This window comes from Xyrauchen texanus, chromosome 40 (assembly GCF_025860055.1).
Source record: "Xyrauchen texanus isolate HMW12.3.18 chromosome 40, RBS_HiC_50CHRs, whole genome shotgun sequence".
Classification (NCBI taxonomy): Eukaryota; Metazoa; Chordata; class Actinopteri; order Cypriniformes; family Catostomidae; genus Xyrauchen; species Xyrauchen texanus.
Window position 1 is genome coordinate 9,839,256 of NC_068315.1, and position 19,336 is coordinate 9,858,591.

Consider the following 19,336-nt stretch of genomic DNA (forward strand, 5'->3'; position numbering starts at 1 on the left):
GCCTTGTTCACTGATAAACTTCCCTTCTGCCGCAGAACTCAAATCTCATTCACATTTGTATATATTCAAATATGGCGCATTCATGCCATGTTTGAAGTCAATGATACAAAATATCATTAGTGCTCAAGTGTCTCATAAGCAGCCTTGTCACCTTGTAGCTCAAGACTGGTTGAGCCTGGTCAGTGCCTGAATGGGAGACCTCCTGGGGAAAAGTAAGGTTGATGCTGGAAGAGGTAATAGGGAGGCCAGCAGATTGTGCTCACCCTGTGGTCTGTGTGGGTCCTAACCAGACGTGGGTACTAATTTGCTACATGTACTTGAGTAACCTTTTTGAAAATATTTACTTTTATGAGTATGTTTTATGGTTGGTACTTTTCACTCTTGAGTATATTTCTGATGAAAAAAAAATTACTTTTACATTGTTACAATGGGTAGTGTTCCTGTCATTACATTGCTGGTTTTAATTTAATAAGTGTTAATAAATGCGCAATTTATTGAGATTTTTGAATGGGACTCTTTTAGAGATTGTGACATTGTTGGCTTGTCTGTGTCATGGTGATACTTATTCATTTTAAGCGTGAATCTGTAACTGTGGGCTCTTGTGACCTCAATTTCTAAGTTCGCATTTTTATATCAGCGCTGCAACATATCAGTGCCTACAGTATAAATCCTTGTAAACATCCACATTATGAAACATTGCGATTGTGAGCATTTAGGATGTAAAAAGCTGTGAAATAACGACAGAAGGCATGAATAAAACATTTTATATAACATGGGACTGTGTGACATTGTTTATGTTTTTCAACGTAATAATTACTAGAAAAAGGTTTCCAAAGTTCTCTTATAATTGACAGATTTGTCCAAATCTGAGAAGCATCCTTAAAGTGATAGTTCAGTCTTTAATGAATATTATATAATCATTTCCCGCCCTCATGTTCTTCCAACCCCATGAAACTTTCTGTATTCTGTGGAATCCAAAAGATGTTAGACAGAATGTTAGGGATTGACAGTCTCAGTCAACATTCCCTTTATAAATATGGAGGGAGAAAAAACATGCAGTGAACATGCAGTGTAACTAATGATTAATTCTTGCATAATTTACTCACCCTCATGCCATCCCAGATGTGTGTTTTTTCTTCTTCTGCTGAACACCAAGATTTTTAGAAGAATATCTCAGCTCTGTTAGTTTATACTGGATTACAAGTGAATGGGTACCAAATGGGTACCTTTGAAGCTCAGAAAGCACATAAAAGCAGCATTAAATCAATTCAAATGACACTGTTTCAATCTGTCTTCAGAAGGGATATGATAAGTGTGAGTGAGAAAAATATCAATATTTAAATCTTTTTACTAATAAATCTCCACTTTCACATTCTTCTTCTTGTGCTTTTGGTGATTCAATTAATTGTGCATACCACCACCTACTGGGCAGGGAGGGAATTAATAATAAAAAAAGGACATTATATATTATAACTGTTTCTCACCCACACCTATAATATTGCTTCTGAAAATCACTGGAGTCGTATAAATTACATTTATGCTGCCTCTATGTGCTTTTTTGAGCTTCAAAGTTCTGGTCACCATTCAATTGCATTGAAACAGAGCTTGGATATTCTTCTAAAAATCTTAATTTGTGTTATGAAGAAGATAGAAAGTCATACACATCTGGGATGGCATGAAGGTGAGAAAATGAGAGCATTTGAATTTTTTGGTGAATTGTCTCTTTAATTTGATGCATGGAAGAAAGAAGTCATATGAGTTTGGAACAACATGGTGGTGAATGATGACAATTTCCATTATTTACAATAATATTAAATGCATTATTATTGTTATTTATCATTCTTTAAATCATGTTAAGTATTATTTTTATTGGATACATACGTACTCTTACTTGAGTAATTTTCAACATTATTAATTTTAATTCAACTTGGGTAATATATATATATTTTTTAAAGTAATTGTACTTTTACTTGAGTAAAGTTTTTGGCTACTCTAACCACCTCTGGTACTAACAACCCAGTATAGGATGAGACGTTAAACCAAGGTCCTGACTCTCGGTGGTCATTAAAAATCCAAGGACACTTCTTGAAAAGAGTGATTTTTCACTATTGTATTAGGTCTGTTACTCACACAAAGTTATTGCATGGCTTCTGTAGACTTGGAATACAGCAAATAAGTCACATGAACATTTTTGGATCTTTTCATCCCCTGGTCATCATTCACTTTCATTGTATGGAAAAAAGCAGCCTGAAAATCTTGCCTAACATCTCATATATGTTATAATTTAGGTTTGGAATGACATGAGGGTGAATAAATGATGACAGAATATAAATTTTTGGCAAACTATCCCTTTAAATGTACGATCAAAGCCCCAGTCAATGTGTCTTCAGTGGTTTTCTTTCTGAGAGGTTGTCCATTTGTACGTTTATGTGTAGAAATCTTTGCATGGAATGTAGGTGTTCAGGATGGAAAGCTCTGTTTATTTACTCTACCCAGTGGTTTTCCATTTCAGGTAATGAGGACTATTTGTAATGCTAATTTGTTTGTTGAGAGGGACCTGACTGCTTTGCTGCTGCTCATGGTTTTCCAGTGCATATGCTTTAGAATGAACCTGCAAGCAGTGAATAAAATCTCAAAGCACTTGTTGTATCTCTGTCGGCAGCACAGGAAGTGTAAAAGTCAGTGAGAAAGACAGAGAGAGAAAGACAAAGTCAAAAGAGGAATATGGAAAGAAACAGACACAATGAGTAAATAAAAAGGCATTCACTCCCTGAAGAAAGACTGAAGGGATCTTTGACCCTTATGGCTAAACAACGAAGTCTCACCCAGCCCTTCTTTAAAAAATAAAACAGAGATTTGCTTACTCTTCACTGCACAAATAAACATTAACAGTCGCTCCTCAGGGTGCACTTCTGTAGAGAGCAAATTTTTAGCAGTAGAAACAATTACATTTGGCAAAGGAAAGAACTCCTCTTGTGTCCTCAATCAGATTTGAACATTCCATAGCTCTGTTGCTGATGTCAACAAATATTTACATTAAAAACCCATTAGAGGTCCCGCTGTCTCTTGACGAGGTCTCCCCAAGGTGCATTTGGCCAGTTTTTCTCCGGGCATGATTCCCTTTTAATTGGGACGATTAGAGTCCTGGGACTTTTGGGAGAGAGGGGTTGACTGTCCTATGACTGTAGGACCATAAAATCTTTATTGGACGCTTTTGCTCTATGGTCATGCCCATGTGCAGAGGGATACCTAGTACACAACAGGGAAGTGTTAAAGGAGGCCTCCCTTTTTTATGCACTTTTTATTGGTGTTCAAACAGCAGAACAAGCTTTTATAATGTGCTGCCCACCCAGATGCCAGTGCTTTGTCCTGTTTCACCAGCCCCTCCCCACCTTACATACTTCATTAATTGGTCCACTAAAGACTTATCGCATTGGTACTAGTCTCCGTTCCTCTCGCTTGTTGGGGTGGCGGGTGTGAAAAGTGGTCCCCTTGTCTCAGATTCGGAGGCTCTTCTGCCCTTCTTTTTCTCTGTCCTGCAGCAGATGCTGCTATTCTGCCTTACTGGAGAAAGCTTCCAACTTAATTAACACTAAATAATGAAGTGGATAAACACAGCGGGCGAGCACATGAGCTCAGCACTCAATTCAGTACTGTGGCTCTGTGTATTGCCTGACACCCACGCTCTACAGGACGATATCAATGACTGTACCAGTCCAGTGAGTCACCAACCTGAAACTGTTCAAGTCATTTCCTTAATTAACGAGAGAGCAACTGAGTCAGCGTGATGAATGGATTTCTCAAGCCCTTGCTCTCGTCGACTGTATGACAGCTGGTTTCTGAAAGTTTTGGCCAATGTGCGATATTGATAACCGTTGTGTTAGGATGCATGAAAATGTCCTTGATCAATATCTGTTTTGTATTTAGTCAGTCAAAAAATATTAGCTCAGAAGTTGGATGTCAATACATGTTCATTTTTTGGTGCTTGTTATCTAGAGCAAGTGAATATTTTTTTCTTCTGTCTGACTGTGAAAATGGCCTAATATGCATCAGTCAAGACTGTGCACAGGTGAATTTGACAAAACCAAGAATATCTCAATAATATAGCTGCATCATAATTAACCCCAAAATCAAGTGACACACAACTGAGAAGTTAAATTTAGTTAAAAGAAAATGAAGATTATATTAAAAGGATAGTTCACCCAGAAATGAAAATTCACTTATCATTTACTCAACTCTCATGACATCCCAGATGTGTATGACACTCATAATCTCAGCTCTATAGTTTCATAAAAATGGAATGTGATCAGACCTTTGTAGCTCCAAAAATCACATAAAGGAATCATAAAAGTAATCCATAAGACTCCAGTGGTTAAATCGACTCGGTTACTAACGTAACCTCGGTTCCCTGAGAGGAGGGAACGAGTATTGCGTAAGTAGCTTACGCTATGGGAAAACTCCGTTTCTCGAGAAATATTGAAGTCTTTATGTAAAACGCATTGCAGCTGCACAGCAGACAGTAATGAGCGAGGCAGCTCGGTCATTGGCTGTGCTGCGGCAACTGCTCGAACCAATGACGGGGCGACTCTGAACGCGCGACCAATGGGCGCTAGCCTCACGCTCAGCGCTCAGAGCCCGCCGAAATTAGCATAGCCAGGCTATATAATGGGCACCCGTCATACGAGTTCCTTTAGGTTCAATCGACTGAAGCTGAACTGACCAAGCACAAGCACGGCAGCTTACGCAATACTCGTTCCTCCTATCAGGGAACCGAGGTTACGTTAGTAACCGAGTCGTTCCCTATCGAGAGGTCTCTCCTATTGCGTAAGTAGCTTACGCTATGGGAACACCATGTAAAACGCCGTGCGTGCTGACTTCGCTCTATAAAGCCAGAGGCAGATGCCTGAGCCTTAAAGCAAAGTGATTATTCCACGAGCCGGCCAACGGCGAGCTACATAATGGGATAGTATAGAGCGCCCTTCCAAGGTGGTCCATGGTGGGGCGCTCATAGTACAAACACAAGCACATATCTTATGTACTGAGTTTTCTATGTACTGATATGCATAAAAAATCCTTTAAGTCAGTCAGAGACGAACCTTATAAGGGAGGAGATAATGCTCAGCATATACATTCTCCAGTCCATTCTACAGTCAGGCTGATAGAATGTTGGAATGCATCTTTCTATGTACTGATATGCATAAAAAAATCCTCTAAATTCGGTCAGAGACGGACCTTATAAGGGAGGAGATAATGCTCAGCATATACATACTCCAGTCCATTCTACAGTCAGGCTGATAGAATGTTGGAATGCAATGAGGGGACCTGTAGGTTATAAAACCTGATAAATGTCGAGGCGAGGCCCAGCCCGCCACGCACAAATATCTTCAATGGGTATCCCACTCGACCAAGCCCACGAGGAGGCCATGCTCCTCGTAGAGTGAGCTCTGATGCCTAAGGGGCATTGAAGGCCCTTGGCTTCATAAGCTAGCTTATAGCATCCACTATCCAGCCGATATTCTTTGCTTTGAGACTGCGAGACCTTTAGTGCAGCCGCCAAAGCATACTGAATAATTGTTCCGGCCTGTCTGAACAGGGCAGAACGCTCCAAATATACTCTGAGCGCCCTGACTGGGCAGAGTAAATTAGCGCCGCTTCGCCTGCTGGGGACGATAGCGCTGCCAGAGATATCACCTGTGCTCTGAAGGGTGTGGAGAGCACTTTAGGAATATACCCGTGCTTTGGCCTAAGGACAACTCTGCAGTCGTTAGGTCCAAATTCCAGGCAAGCAGCTTGATGACAGCGCGTGCAGGTCGCCCACTCTCTTGACTGAGGCGAAGCCAGCAAGAGCGCAGTTTTGAGCGAGAGCTGTTTAAGGTGCACGGTTCGGAGAGGTTCGAACGGGCACTCTTGAGTGCGCCCAGGACCGTGGGCCAGGTCCCAGATCGGCACCAAGGGGGGCGAGGAGGGTTCATCCTCCTAGCGCTCTTAGGAAACGAATGATTAGGTCGTTTTTCCCTAATGAACGCCCTTTATCAGGATTGTGTGATGCCGCTATGGCAGCCACATAGACTTTGAGCGTGGAGGGTGTGCGGCCCGCCTCCAGCAACTCTTGCAAAAAGGCGAGTACACTTGGTATCTCGCGACGATTTGAGGTTCAAGCTCTTGGTATCACACCAGTCACTGAACACTTTCCACTTTTGGGCATATAAGCCTCGTAGAGGGTGCTCACGCCTCAGTGATGGTTCTCAAAACTCCACTGGGAGGTTCTCGGAACCCGCTGAGGGGCCATGCATGGAGGGCCCACAGATCGGGCGGGATGAAGAATCATCCCGCTGGCCTGCCTGAGGAGGTCTAGCCTCAACGGAATTGGCCATGGGGCAGATTGCATCATCTGCATCAGTTCTGGAAACCACGCTTGGTTGTTCCAGAGTGGGGCTACCAGGAGCACTGCACATCTCACTTCCCTGATCCGACTGATGACCTGAGGTAGCATCGCGATCGGGGAAAAGCATACAAGGGGCGGCTCGGCCAGACTTGGGCGAAGCGTCCGTGCTCTTTGAGAAGAAAAGGGGGCATTGCGCGCTTTCCCTGGAGGTGAAGAGGTCGACCTCTGCCTCGCCAAAGTTTTGCCATAACCACTGAACCGTCAGGGGTGGAGAGACCATTCTCCTGGGAGAACCTTGTCTCTGGACAGCATGTCTGCTCCCTGGTTCAGGGCGCTTGGCACATGCGCTGCTCTCAGCGAGCGCAGGTGGTGTTGTGACCATAAGATGAGCTCCCTGGCCATAGAGTGCAGGGAGCTCGACCTGAGTCCACCCTGGCGATTTATATACTGAAACTACCGTCATGTTGTCCGCTCGACCAGGACGTGTTCGCTTTTCAGGTACTGAAGCAGGGCTCTGAGAGCCAAGGCGACCGCTTTCATTTCCAGACAGTTTATATGTAGGCGCTTTTCCGGGTTTGACCAAAAGCCGGATACAGGCCTGCCCTCGTAAAGGGCCCCCCATCCTATTTTGGAGGCATCTGTCGTGATCATTTTTCTCCGCGTATGTACTCCCAGACTCACGCTGGTTTGATACCAGTTGACGGCTTTCCAGGGCGTCAGGGCTTTTATACAGCCGTGATTCGCTCTGATCAAAAAGTGGCCCGAGTGCCACGCGTGAGTGGGGACACGGCTCTTGAGCCAGCGCTGGAGAGGACGCATGTGCAACAATCCTAGCTGGAGTACCGCTGATGCAGAGGCCATGAGACCGAGCATTCTTTGAAATCGTTTGACGGGGCGCAGCGCTCGCTCTGAATGATGTTGCAAGGCGCCGAATAGAGAGCGCGCGCTCTGATGAGAGTCATCTGCACTGAGTCTAGCACTATTCCCAGAAAAGAGATATTCTGGCTGGGGGATAGCACGCTCTTTGCAAAATTGATTCTCAGACCCAGGCATTCTAGATGGCTGATAATCCAAGATCTGTGCATCGTTAACTGACCCTCTGATTGTGCTATGATTAGCCAATCGTCGAGGTAATTCAGTATTCGCACTCCTGAAAAGCGGGGTGGTCTGCGAGCGAATTGAAGTGAGTAACCGTGTTTTATTATGTTCAAAACCCATTTTGGCATGTCGGGGATTTTTTCCCAGGCTTTTGCTCGCACAGATATGGGCTGAATGTTGGCTGGGGGCGTGTCGCAGTGACGTATGGGCCCCACCGGCAAATTGCCTTGTGCTAACACTGAGTTTACAGCTCCCAGAGGCGCAGGTGCGCGCTGAGCAGCCGTGTTGAGTGCCGAGTGCAGGGGTGCGTGTGAGCTTACAGGCATGCACGCCATCTCCGTAATGCTCGCATCGTGAGCTGGAGAAACGTTTGAAACTGTATAGACAGTGTTTACAGGTGGGGGTGCATACATTGTAATAGGCACGCGCGCCACTTTCATAAAGCCTCCCGCTCGCGGCGGGGTGTTTTTGGCCATGCATACAGTGTTTGTAACTGTGGGAATGCGCACTTTAGTGTGGACACGTGACCCCTTAGTAACACAGGCAGAAAATGTGCTAACACTGAGCTTACAGCTCTCAGAGGCGCGGGCGCGCTGAGCAGCTCTGTTGAGTGCCGAGTGCAGGGGTGCGTGTGAGATTACAGGCACGCGCGCTAGCTCCGTAATGCTTGCAGCCGGAGAAATGTTTGAAACTGTATAGACCAGGGGTCCCCAACTGGTGGACCGGGGTCCAGGTCCGGACCCCAATACCTTTTTATCCGGACCTCTAAACATTTTTGTTAAAAAGTTTTGGAAAAAAAATAAAAATTAAATTTTACCGAAAGTAATTTTTGAACAGGTGTGCGTGTGCGCGGGCAGCTATGTCTGTGTCAGGTCCTTTGCAAGAGCCGGGGTCCGGAGAGATCACAAACTTTGGCTTGTACACACATTACTATGATATTCGTGAATGGATTATTATGGCTTTGTCAAAAATTAGAAAAGTGGACTCTGAAAACCGCATCTTTCGAGATGAGTGGACTGAAGCGTCACGCGTTCATTTTGCCGTCATCGAGCTCTACGAGGCCCGTGTGTCTTATTTGTTCGGAGTCTGTTGCTGTTGTTAAAAGTGGAAACATCAAGCGGCATTTCGAGACAAGACACAAAACTTTCAATGAAAATTACCCGCCAGGATCACCCGCGAGGACGAGGAAAATTTGTGAACTGAAAGGACAGTATGAGCGTGCAACACGGTTGATAACACAGTCCATTACAGCACAGCAACGAGCCTACGAGTGCTCACTTCGTGTACAGTGGATTTTGGGCAAACATAAAAAGCCTTTTACTGACTCCGGAATGGTGAAAGAATGTATGGAGGCGTTGGCAGACACGCTGTTTGAGGGTAAAGAAGGACAGCAGCTAAAACAAAAGGTTCGTCAGATTCCTTTATCATCCACAACAACAACAAGAAGAGCTGAGCTACTATCGGAAGATGTGCAGTCCCAGCTTGACAGCGCCATCCAAAGTGCCCGTGCATTGCGTTAGCTGCTGATGAATCAACTGACGTAAGTGACAACGCTCAGCTCTTGGTGTATGTCCGATTCTATCATGAGGAGACTAAAACATTTGTAGAGGACATTTTAGGCGTCACAGCTTTAAAAACGCACACCAGGGGAGAGGACCTATATTTGGCCATAAAGGAAATGCTGACACAGAGGAGAATCGATGTAAAAAATGTTGTCTCCATCACCACTGACGGGGCACCGTCTATGATGGGAAGAGAAAAAGGTGCAGTCAGTCGACTGAAAGAGGACAACCCAGAGCTCTTGTCATATCACTGCATTATCCACATGTCTGTTCTCTGCTCCACACTTTCAGAGCACCACGCAGAAGTTATGAACACCATCACCAAACTAGTTAACTTTCTCAGGGCTTCATCAGCTCACCAGCATCTGCTCAGGGAGTTTTTAGCAGAAGTAGATGCTCCTGCCAATGACCTGCTCTTGCACTCCAATGTCAGATGGTTGAGTAAAGGAAAAGTGCTGGCTCGCTTTTGGAAGATAAGAAAAGAAATTAAAGATTTCCTTGCACAACAAAGAAATCACAAGGCTCATGTGTTTTTGCACTTTTTAGAAGAGGAAAGTAACATGGACACACTGGCCTTTCTGGTTGACATCACAGGGCATTTAAATGACCTCAATCTGAAGCTTCAAGGGAAAGACAATTCTGTGTGTGACTTGGTGGCTGCAGTCCAGTCTTTTCAGAGGAAACTGGACATTCTGAAAATGGATCTTGAGCAGGACTGTACACATTTTCCTTCAATGAAGGAGATACAGGAGATCAATGTCACTGCTCATTCTGACTTTATCCAAAAGTTGATTGAAAACTTTAAGGCTCGCTTTGATGGCTTTGCATTGGGAGATCAGCTGATGCTCTTTGTTAGGAGTCCATTTTTTGTTAAGAATGTTATTTCTTTCTCAAAGGAGGCAGTACATATGTACAAGTGGGCTAATGCACAGGCCCTTCAAATGGAGCTATTAGATTTACAGGCTGATGTAGTGTTAAGAGAGCAATGTGAATCCTCTGACCCTGTCACATTTTGGCTGCAGACTGTGCCAAAGGCAAAGTTTCCTGTACTTAACAAAGTGGCAGTGTACACATTAACAATGTTTGGCTCTACCTATAGCTGCGAGTCAGCCTTCTCTACGCTAAACATCATTAAGAATAAGTACCGCTCACAACTGACCAATGACCATGTGCATGGATGTCTGAGAATTGCTTTGACTCCATTCCTACCCAGATTTAAGAGATTGGCTGCCAGTGCCAATGCAAATTTCTCACACTGAGCTAAGTTTAAAAACTAGCTTGTTTACAAAAATGTTTACTTTATTTTTTGTTGTACTAATAGAAGTATTGTTTAAATTTTTTTATATAATGCATTATGAGGTGCATTATTTGTTCCCTTTGCACTTTTGAAGTGCAATGTTTGCAAGTTTATGTGCAATAGCAGCTGTTCACAACACTGAATGCATTTTTCTTTGAGTAGTTATGAAGGTAAATCATTTGCACCTAATATATTAAGATTGTGACTTTCAGTCTTTATTTTTATGCTTCCTGTTGCTGTTATTGATGTTGAAAGGTTTGACATGTGAATATTTGCACTAAAATGAAATAATACTTGAATGAATTTCAACAAAATCAGTTGAATACATTTAAAGATAAAGATTTTATTGTCAAAGATTTTGTCAATTTGTTGACATGGTTACAATTTAATAAAATGAAAGAAAACTTATTTTGCCGGGTGTTTTTGCATGTCCGGACCCTCGTTTACTGGGTTGATCGGGTTAGTGGACCTCTTGCCAATTTAGTTGGGGACCCCTGGTATAGACAGTGTTTACAGGTGGGGGTGCATACATTGTAATAGGCACGTGCGCCACTTTCATAAAGCTTCCCGCTCTTAGCGGGAGTTTCTTGGCTCGCGCGTCACATCTGTGATGCTCGCGACATGAGCGGCAGCGCTTATGGGTGGGGGTGCATATACTGTAGTAGGCACGCGCGCCACTTACATAAAGCCTCCCGCTCGTGGCGGGGTGTTTTTGGTCATGCATACAGTGTTTGTAACTGTGGGAGTACGCACTTTAGTGTGGACACGTGACCCCTTAGTGACACAGGCAGAAGATGTGCTAACACTGAGCTTACAGCTCTCAGAGGCGCGAGCGCGCGCTGAGCAGCTTTGTTGAGTGCAGGGGTGCGTGTGAGATTACAGGCACGCGCGCTATCTCCGTAATGCTCGCAGCAAGAGCCGGAGAAATGTTTGAAACGACAGTGTTTACGGGTGGGGGTGCATACATTGTAATAGGCACGCGCGCCACTTCCATAAAGCTTCCCGCTCTTAGCGGGGAGTTTCTTGGCTCGCGCGTCGCATCTGTGATGCTCGCGGCGTGAGCCAGAGATCTGTTTGGAACTGTATGGGCAGCGCTTATGGGTGGGGGTGCATCTACTGTGGTAGGCACGCGCGCCACTTTCATAAAGCCTCCCGCTAGCGGCGGGGTTTTTGGCCATGCATACAGTGTTTGTGTGTAGGGGTGCGTGCAGGACAGCAGGCACGCGCGCTACATTTATAGTATTTCCCGCTTTTACTGGGGAAGTGTTTATAACTGTGGGAACAGTGCTTGTGTGTAGTGGTGCATACATGACAATAGGCACACGATCTACATTTATGGGGCATCCAGCTTGAGCTGTTAAAGTATTCAGCACTGTTTGGACAGTATTGATATGTGGGAGTGCGCACTTTAGTGTGGACACGTGACCCCTTAGTGACACAGGCAGAAAATGACTCTTGTGATTTCTGTGTGTTGCCGTTAAAACGGCGTTTGATTGCAGGTGAGCGAGTTCTGTGACTGGCCCATTGACTGCTGTACAGACATTTCCAGCCGCCTGTAAGGGGACTGGGTAATGTTTTACACGTTTTGCTCGCTGCAGTGAAGCGTTCAGCGAACTCTCTTACCGTGCTGGTGCCCGTGCTCGTGTCCGCTAATGTCGACGGCGCGGGGTCGAAGGCCGAGCCCGGCCAGTCGTCGAATGCAGCGCCAATTGGAAAGGCTGTCATCCTTTTCACCGTCGTCCCCTGGTGCGCCGAACGAGATGAGACCCACCGCTCTGTTGGAGGGGTGCTGGTCCGTCTGCGTGAATTGGACTGGCGGCGGGGAGTTCTCGGGTGGTGGTGAAGCACGCGGGGACTGGCCCGGCATGACGTCACTGAAGTCCGCGTGCTCTGGCGGCCTCCGTGAGCGGCGCTTTTTCTTGCGCGGCTCGAACAGAGGGGACGGCACCACGGTGGTAGCAGGCTCGTTCGCGGCGAAGGCGGCGAAGCGAGCGCGCGGCTTGTTGAGGCCCAGGGAGTCACATTCAGGGCATCCGCCTAGAGTGAAAGCAGCTTCTGCGTGGTCAGGTCCCAGGCAGCGAGTGCAGATAATGTGACGGTCCCTGTCAGGAAGATGGCCTCTGCACGAGGCACAGGTCGAAGGCATTTGGAACAACGCCTCGAATTTGCTCTTTTACTAAATACAAAAAGTGTCGCAAAGGCGAACACTTGCAAAGTAGCTTAGTAAAAAGGATATAGTGATGCGCGCCGGATGGCGTAGCAGAAGGCTTCGAAGGCGGCTGAAGGCGCCGGCGTCCTCTTAGCAGTCCTGCTGTAGGCTTGTCAACGGCGGGCGAAAGACTCCAACAATCCGGAGGATCCAGCGAAGAGGAGGTCTTCGCTGAAGGAGATTAAATCTAAAGGAACTCGTATGACGGGGTGCCCATTATATAGCCTGGCTATGCTAATTTCGGCGGGCTCTGAGCACGCGAATGCGAGGCGCGCGCCCATTGGTCGCTTGTTCAGAGTCGCCCCGTCATTGGTTCGAGCAGTTGCCGCAGCACAGCCAATGACCGAGCTGCCTCGCTCATTACTGTCTGCTGTGCAGCTGCAATGCGTTTTACATAAAGACTTCAATATTTCTCGAGAAACTGAGTTTTCCCATAGCGTAAGGTACTTACGCAATAGGAGAGACCTCTCGATAGGGAACTATATCTACAAAAGTGATATGATAGTTGTGGGTGAGAAATAGAACCATATTTAAGTAATTTTTTACCACTTTAACTTTCACTTTCAGATGTGAAACAGGCACCACATGTGACATTCAGATTGAGATGAGGGTTTTTATCAGGAACAGAGTAGATAACCAGGTTTCTTAATGATACCGCTATGTAGAGTTATTCATTGTTTTTATACGGTTACAATATTTTTCCTGATGGATGCTCACTGGTGGACCAGAGCTTCATTCAGTGTAATGTGCGGTTACCATGACAACTGTGGTAACACACTTACTCACTAACAGCACCTCTTTGTTGCAGTTTTGATTAATATTTTTTAATTTCATTATTAACTCATTGGTTGACCAGGGTTCTCCATGTATTATATAAGTGAGCAATGGCTGCCTCATGCTCCCTATGATCATGCCCAATGGATCTTATGATAACCATATCCAATGTCCTACCTGTCTAGGCATTGAACACCTCAGAGAGGCCTTAATTGATCCCTGCCCTGAGTGTAGTTTAATGCCTTTGGAGGTAAGGCAGCATAGACTTGCTATGTTGGACCCTGATTTTCAGAATATTCCAACCAGGACCACAACTGAACAGAGTAGCAGCATGCGTCCAGCTAGTTGATGGGCCTTCAGAGAAAACTGCTACATTAACTCACCAAGTGTCTGAGCTTACAATCACAGTTCAGGGCATTCAAGCCTTATTGTGGCAGAGGGTACGAGAGTGTGCACATCTGCCTCTCCCTTGAACCCAGTGTGAGCTGGTGTCCAGTTTTTTGTCTGTGTCCATAGTAGCCTTGGACACATTGGTTAAAGTTGAGCAGGACCATTCTCCATTTTTTGCTTTCACTGCAAAATACGCTTAAGATGGCGCAAGCCAGGCTGAATTTGGACCCACCTTCTCCTGTGTTGGGCCCTTCAAACCACTTGCACCGTTTCCTAATGCCACTATGACCTGCTGGTCAGGACCTCTAATGCAGTCTCAGGCTTGAGTCGGATAGGGAATTCCATGGCCCACCTGTTACTTGCAATTCATTCCACCATGACTGCTGCCCCACCTGACAGCACCGATTCAGAGTTGCTTGACACATCCCTACAGGCTTTGGGGTCAATTGCTTTCTCTAGTGGGAAGACACTTGGGCTCAACATGCAGGCTAAATGGCAAGTGTGGCTAGCACAGTCTAAACTGCCCAAAGCATGCCATAACAGCCTTCGCCAGCTACAGCTCGAGCCTGGACAGGTTTTTGGACCAGCCGCCCAGGAAGCTCTTGAATGCAAAGCACGTACAGCAGAGTTTTGCTCCCAATATATTGAGCGATGTGTAAGTTACCTTGGTCTGTCATCATAACGGAAGTCTGTCCGCCATGCGACCCCACTACAATGCAGATAGGGGCAGTCTTTCAGGCCTTCACAGCAGACTGATCAGCAAATTGCTGATCCCTTGTCAAGAGGTGAGGGGACCCGTTCTTGTATTTGTCCACCTGCTCGTCCTCCACCTACTTACCGTCACCCCCCCAGGAATAATGATACCGCTCCTCACGGTCGTTGACGGCTCAGGGTCTGTGACGGGCCAATTCTCAACCTCTCAACTACAGCATTGGAGAGGCAATACAGACAACAGGTGGCTCAGTACAGTCTTCAGTTCCATCACAGACCCCCACTGTGCACCAGTATGTGACCCAGAGTGGCTCAGGACATCCACCAGGCCTTGCCCTTTCTGCAGAGGTCCAGAAGCTGTTAAACAAGGCTGTGATAGAACCAGTAAACGCCCAGATTCACCCTGGGGAATTTCATTCATTGTAATTTCTCGTCCACAAGATGGGTTCAGACCCATCCTCAACCTCAAAGTGCTGTGGGCAGACAGGCACTTCCTGTCGATCAGAGCAGCGCATATTCCCGCTCACTGCAACAGCATGACGGATTCACTCTCCCATTTTGTTCCGAGGCCGGGGGAGTGGTGTCTACATATAGCGGTTTTCCAGTCAACTTGGGAAATGTATGGAACAGCACCAGTTGACCTCTTTGCCAGCAGGGCGATGACACATTGTCCTCTGTGGTTTGCAGCACAGGAGGTGCAGGGTTCGTTAGGTCAGGATGTCCTGGCTCATGACTAGCCAAATCTCATTCTATGTCCTTTTCCTCCCTTTCTGCTTCTCTTGGCCGTCCTGAGGCGTGTGCAGTAGAGGCACCACAGGCTCATTCTAGTAGCCCCATGTTGGCCAGCAATGCCTTGGTCCATCACAACCGTTGCAGGTTCAGAGGGACCTATTGTCATAGATGAATGAAGCACTTTGGCACCCTTCTCCGGACAGGTTGAAGCTGTGCGTCTGGCCCCTGGGGTTGCTCTCACAATGTTCGACAGGAGTGAGGAACACTGTCATGAATGCCAGAGCTCCATCAACACGTCTCATGTATGCCAGTAAATGGAAAATTTTTGTTTCATGCTGTACAGACCGGGCTCTTAATCCAGCTGACTGTCCTATCAGCTCAGTGTTGGTCTTTCTACAGCACTTACTGGACACTGGACATTCGCCAGCCATGATAAGGGTGTTCGTAGCAGCTATATCAGCTCATCAGAACCTTGTTGGGGAGGTGTCATTTGGTGAAAATACACTGGTGGTGACATTTCTTAAGGGAGCTATGTGCCTTAATCCATCGGTGTGCATAGCATACACTCAGTGGGACCTGCAGGTGGTACTTGATAGCCTGTGTTCAGCATCTTATGAGCCTATTGATATGGCTGATATTATGAGTCTTTATATGAAGACTGCTTTTCTCTTGTCTATAACATCGACGAGAAGGGTCAGCGAGCTACATGCCCTCTCAGTTTTTCCACAATGTCTCAGGTGGGGGCCTGAGGTTAACCTGGTTACACTCTGGCCGAACCCAGCTTTTCAACCCAAGATAATGTCAGCCCAGTTTGCCAACCACTCTATTCATCTTGCTACATTTTGACATGATGACAATTCCTCCTGTGTAGTCCTGTGTCCAGTAAGAACGCTGTGACAATATGTGTTGAGGACAGCTTCATGGTGTACTACTGATCAGTTGTATATTTGTCGTCGGAAAGGTGCACCTTTGTCCAAGGAATGTCTAGCTCATTGGGTGGTGGGCACCATTTCCAATGCATATCATTTGGTGGGCTGTAAAGTTCCAACATCTGTTAAGTGCCATTCAACTCAAGCAGTGGCTTCTTTATGGGCAGCACTGTGTGGTGTGCCCCTCTCTGATATATGTGTGGCAGCCACATGGGTGTCACCCTGTACATTCACAAGATTTTACTGACTAAATATGACCTCTGTTTCTTCAGTAAGCTCGGCTGTATTTCTGGACAGAATCTAGGTTGTATACTGCATATCGTCCTCGTGACTTGGTTGGATTTGTTTTCCACGTCACCGTGGTTCTATTAATATTTTCAGTCTCTGACTCCGAGTCTCTGGTCATTCGGTCTACAAGAATGACTACAGAGACCGACCATGATGTGGATGGAAATGGATATAGCGTCCTACACATCATCGGTGTCATGTGTGACAAAATCAACGCTTTCTCGATATGATGCGAGAGTGCACGACACCTTCCACTATGTTTTAACCGTCTCTGACGGTCTACCACAATTTATAGAACCATGGTTGTGCCAGAAACCAACGTTCTTATTTTTTCTCGTATTTTTTTTAGGGTGAATTGTGATCTGGACATGCTTGTGTGAGATTCACTTGTGCACATGATCCAAAACACCATAATGCTGGTACCGTCTATGCAGATATCAGAGATCTCAGACAACAAATGCTAATTTAGAGACATTGAATTTCCTCAATTTTGAGGTCTCTAATTGATCATGTATAAATGACACTGTGCCACAACTAAGAAAGGGAATAAGGGTTTGAAAAAAAGGGGATGGGGGTCTATCAGTGTGTCATATTCTCCATCTCTCCCTGATGCCATGTAGTGGGCCCGCAAAACACCCTGATACTTCATCACCCTATGTTCAGGAAAAAACTCTAAACTAAAAATGAGGCACTTTCTCACATCTGGTGTAAACAGGTGATTATGTACTAATGTTTCTCATTGCTGTGATTTTGTTTCCCCCCTTTCCATCAGGATGAAAAATGAGCATGAATCGCTGTGATGGCATGAAAAATGTAATCCACCAGGATTCTGTGCAATTCTGAGAGTCTGTTATCAAAACACAATGATGTGGGCAGAGATGTGTGGTGCCTGTTCTATTCTGGGATGGACACTCAATCCCCCGACCCAGCAGCCCTGCCTATGCCCTGCAAATTAATGGGTCACACTCTCATTTCCTGTTGAAATAAAAAAACTCGGTCAGCCCTTTCGAACTTCTTTTTGGCTTTGAGTGAAGAATGAAGAAACACTTCGCCATGAGTGTGCCGGTGAACTATTCCTCTAATCAGCTCATACTGAAATTTTTAACAAACACAAAGAGTCAGGATCTTGGTTAAACATCTCATCCAATGGACGATGCCTTGTTTACTGTATATTGTTGCCATCACCATATGGCGCATTAGGACCCACACAGTCTAAAGGGTAAGCACCCTCTACTTAATAACTTAAACTACGATGTTTCCTCAGAAGGTCTTCTATCCAGATACTGACCAAGCTCAGATCTGCTTAGCTTCAGATCCAGATGAGAACTGCATAGTCATGGATAAACACTGGACAAATATTGACATCTTCATGCATATTCAGTTGAAAACTCTGCTGCCCTCCACCTCTCCGGACCACTGAAGTAGGAATAAACATGGAGCCCCTGAGACTGAGTGATATCAACATTTTAACTTGACACCGTTCATAATAAACTCCTATAATAAAACCTGAGCAAGGGTATCACTGGGCTTCTCGTCACCATAGTTACAATATTCCAGCACACTTACAGTTCCCCTTGTGTCTCCCCCTCTATTTTATGTGATCTGTTTAAACAGCAGTAAGAAAGAGAAAAACTCTCTGCAGACCTCTGGGCATTTGAAAAAGAGAATATCAAATAGAAGGAAGAGAGAGTGAGCGAGAGAGAGAGAGAGAGAGAGAGAGAGAGAGAGAGAGAATTATACATTACAAATTATTCTTTTTTTATAATCCATTTTATTCAGTGAACATCTAAATTCACACAATTAATGTCTTATTGTCTTTTCATCATTCACTTTAGATTGTGTTAAACATGACCGGTACTTCATGGCCTGGGTAATGATGTTATACTCTAACAGTCATGCTGATGAAGCGTTCGTCAATTGAACTGAATTGAGAGAGGGAGCGAAAGGGAAAAATAAAGTGTGTTTGTGTGTGAGAGAGAAGGCAATACAGAGAGGATAACAATAACGTAACAAACCCCGACTGGCATTATTATGATTGCAGGCTTCCATTTTAAACAGGCGCCGTAAGCCAGCTGTAGCGGGATTGAATGTGACGGAGACATATTGGCTGCCCAACACAGGACTATTCCTCACAGCCAGAAGTAAACACAGCTAATACTCACTTGTCTTGAAAACGAAAAAGGCAAATCCTTTTTGCTTAAAAACACAGTTACATACAACCCGACAGGTCAACCTTGAGGGATAACCTCTCAAATCAAATGCTTATGGGTTTGTATACACTCACACAAGCATATGTTTATGTCTCCCATGTGTTGGACTTCTAAAATAAGGAAGCCAAGTACCCTCTCTGGGTTTGCGATTTTGTTTTTTTTAAATGTATAAGTCCAAATGTAAATTGATGTTTAAGGAATTTCTGGGTTAAAGGCCTATGCAACTTTACATTATCAACAAACAACCAGCAGGCCTACTTGTTGTTATTTATTTATAATATCATTTATATTAAATGGTTAGTTCACTCAAATCTGAAAATTATGTTATCATTTACTTACCCTTATGCTGAGCCAAATACACATGCCTTTCTTTTTTGTGAGAAAAACAAAAAGGCAGAATGTTGAAGATTTAAAACCTCAGTCACCATTCACATTTGTTGCATTTTTTTCCCATATACAATAATAGTGAATGGTGAACAAGGTTGTCACTCTGCCTCATAACTCTTTTTGTGTTGTTATAATACTTAGTTGTGACTTGGTATTGAATAAATAGTATGTTAAAAAAGATAATTCACCCAAATAGGAAAAATCTGTCAACATTTACTCACCGTCATGTTGTTCCAAACCCCTTTGACGTTCTTTTTTCTGTGGAACACAGAAGGAGATATTAGGCAGAATGTTAGTCTCAGTCACCATTCACTTTAATGACATCCTTTTTCCAGACACTGAAGGTGAATGGTGACTGAGGCAA